Source organism: Andrena cerasifolii, chromosome 4 (assembly GCF_050908995.1).
Source record: "Andrena cerasifolii isolate SP2316 chromosome 4, iyAndCera1_principal, whole genome shotgun sequence".
NCBI classification, from domain to species: domain Eukaryota; kingdom Metazoa; phylum Arthropoda; class Insecta; order Hymenoptera; family Andrenidae; genus Andrena; species Andrena cerasifolii.
Window position 1 is genome coordinate 957,951 of NC_135121.1, and position 3,716 is coordinate 961,666.

Consider the following 3,716-nt stretch of genomic DNA (forward strand, 5'->3'; position numbering starts at 1 on the left):
ATTGTACTTATTCACATTGACGGTCAGATTCAGGATTCTCGTCAATGCCCATCGGCTGTCGCGTTCCTGGAATTCTTCCAACGATGCCAGGGTGGGTTCAACGTTGCATTGCTGGTACCACTCGTGCAGATCTGATGTGCTGAAGAGTTCACAGTTGCGTGTGTTGATGCCTTTACTTGCATGTTTGTCACCCGCCACAAATTTACCGTTAAGGGGAGGTTCCGGTCTAAATTTCGATTTTTTTTTATTTTTTTTTTTTCGAATGTTCAACCTTTTAGGAAAACGTGTTTAAAAGGATTTGTTGAAATTCGTAAAATTCCCGATGTTATAGGCATTTGAGTAGCGGGAAATGCATGGGCAACAACCGGTCACTCGGCGCTCACGTAAAACTTTAAACGCGTTTTTCTCGAAACAGTGTTCTCAAAACGGTGGGCGCTGTATCTCCAAAAATTATTATCCGATTCGACTGAAACTTTTTTTATTTTGAAGAATATATTTCTGGTTGGGGGGGGGGGGGGGTCCAGAAAAAAATACAAAAAATTGAAAACTTATCATTTTCAAAGGCGTTGAAAGGACGAAAAATACAGGGAAAAATGATTTCAAACTTGAAGTGTCGTTATTTCAACGATTCGAGTCACGTGTTGCACCGTTCTTCCCACGCGAGGTATTCTTCTCGTGAAATCAATCGTTCAGATTGATCCAACAATTGGCGTTCTACTTGCTCGAATTCTTCCATGATCATAAATGGAGTGAAAATGTAATGTCTTTGTCCACACGATACGTTGCAACGATTTGAGACTTTGTGCAGTTTAGCATATATTTATACCCACACTATGATTTTCTATCTCTATCTAACTATTTCTGCATGTCTCCTTCCTCGAATAGATTGCACGTAAAAAGCCAATTCTTCCCGAAATCCCCCGATATAATTTCTGCTGACACAGCATAATTCTTTCCATGATTCACACGTACGACGAATTAGCGCGCAAAATCATCCAATGCAATTTCTGCTGACACCACATAATTCTTTCTATGATCCACAAGTACGACGTTTCCAAAAGTATTATATTACATTTAACGCGTGTCGAGACTTTTATTCTTGAGGGTGGGTTCAAATTATACATGATCGCGCGATACTCTGCGATGTTTAAAAAATTTTAGCTTTAGAATAAAATGTGGTTGTATTAATGTGTAAAAACGCCGATCTTTCCCGACATCATTCGAAATCATCCGATACAATTTCTGCTTACGTCGCATAATTCTTTCCATGATGCATGCGTACGCGTTGACGTTTGACGACGGCTCATGGTGTGTGCGCGCGCGCGTGTGGCACTCGATATATGTAACATTCGGGAAAGACTGATGTTGGAGAGTCAGCGTTGAGGGAGTTGGTTAGGTGGCTGACTCGTAACGCGGAGGTCTTGGGTTCGAGTCCCGTCACCCGAGATTCTATTTTTCGCATATACTAAGGGGGTAGACACGGGTAATGCAGTGCGCTGTATACCGACATAATCTGGCCCGAAACATGGGTTTAGTAAAATACGCTTTTCGTCCTTATATGAGCGAATTTTGGGCCGAGCGAGGTCTTATTCGAAAGAGGAAGGTTCAGTGCAGCGCGCTCTGGTCATGGCTCGACGAGATTGTGTTGATATCTAATAATCTGAGTGTTCAAAGTAGTGCAAAAGTCGACAAAATACACCCGCATGAATCCAAGTATTTTTAGGTCACTAAAAGAGTTTTGTGACTCAAACGATGACCAGAACGCGCTGCACTGAATCTTCCTCTTTCGAATGAGACCTTACCCAGCTCAAAATCTGCTCATATAAGGACGAACAATGTATTCCCGTGACTGCATTCCCAAATACGAGGTCCGTCATTTTGACGATAATACGGAGCAAGTCACGTGACAAATTTAGTTCAGGTAGTGGATACGAGCCAACGTCGAATCATAGCAAAACTGAAGCGATAGCTGGATATACGAGCCAGAATAAAAGCATGATGGAGTCAATGTATGCATTTTCGGACGATTGTAGGTTAGGTTATATTCCTTTTAGGCATACATTGACATAGGAACTGCTGGGAATTGTATACATTTACTAAATTAACGCTTTTACCGTTACATATACATCACTTGAAATCGCTGTCGTATTTATGTCATAGTAATTGAAGCAGTTAGAACAACAACGGACTAACCTACTTCAAACAAATATTTTTCCTGTTGTACATCGATGGGTTAGTGCACACATATTGTATGTCCACTTTTAGCGTTTTTCACAGGATCAATCATTCAATGATACTTTATAATTAAATAAATACTTTTTGCATTATTGTATTATCTTATGTGTGCACTAAGCCATCGATATGATTAGTAAAGCCTATTGGAATACATTATTGCTACTGACTCACTTTCGAAAAAAATGTGGGTGAGTCCGTTGTTGCTCTCACTGCCTCAATTATATGGCAAAATACCAGAGTTGGACATTACTTTAGTGCGCAGACACTTTTCTCGGCGGAAAACAATTATTTATTGCGATTAGTTAACTGAAAAATGGTGCCAATACATGCACTTGATTGTTCTTTTTCCCAAAAAAGCCAGTGGAAATATCATTTTCTAAATGTGACGTATACGTTACACTGGGCATGTACGGAGTATAATGTGGCTCAATATTTAAAATACAAAATTTGATGCATGTTTACTATAATGTGTAAGGGATGTTATAAGTATAAATGAATAAAACACGAGTATATCTTTTCTAAACATTTCTAAACGATATACTCGTGTTTTATTCATTTATACTTATAACATCTCTTACAAATGAAAAAAAGAATACATATTTTTGTTATAGAATTTTTATTTGAAGCGCTATGATTGAATTAATTTAATCCTGGTTAATTCAATTATCGGCCATGAATAATTTTCTCGTATTTATTCGTACTTTCTCGACTAAATATATGATTCGCAACTAAAGTACTGTAAGCATTGAACCGGCTGGGTCGGGTGATGCCACACAGGCCCCCCGGACAGGCGGGCCCTTGCAGGCGATAGCGGCGTGAAGCCCATGTTTAGGAATGAATGTGTGTGTGCGTGAGTAAAGTAGATATAAGAGCGTGAATGCTTAGAGTAAGGTCTGTCGCATCTGGACCAGTGACGGAGTCACTGAAGAATAAAACCAATCGTTACCAGTACTGTGTCCTTTTATTATTTTCCCGCTGGCTCTCCTACAAGTCAGAAGTGGGATACGGGACGCGTGTGGAGTTTACGGATTCCAGTGCGTGTGAAGTTTATGGATTACAGTGCGTGTGAAGTTTATGGATTGACAATTGAGAGTGGAATAAGGTTACTAGTGACATACGGTCGCGAGTTGCGGATTCACTGAGTTGGACGCTACGAGTTAGATGATTGGTATACGACAAGTGATTAAAGTTTCGGTTCACCATTAAGAATGAGTGCGTTAAAGCTTGCGGCTTTGAAAGAATTAAGCCAGGAAAGAGGATTGCCAACGTCGGGGGCGAAAGCCGAATTAGTGAATCGGTTACTGGAGGATGGCGTTTCTGAATCGGTGTTACAGCTGGGCACTGTGGGTCGGTCGAGCACTCAAGAACATAGGACGGAGGACGGCACGCAACAGGAACGACCGCTGTCAGCTGACCAACAGCTGGGGAACCCTGTTGTCGAGATTGAGGCGCCAGAACAGGAAATGCTCTTGGACAGGCCC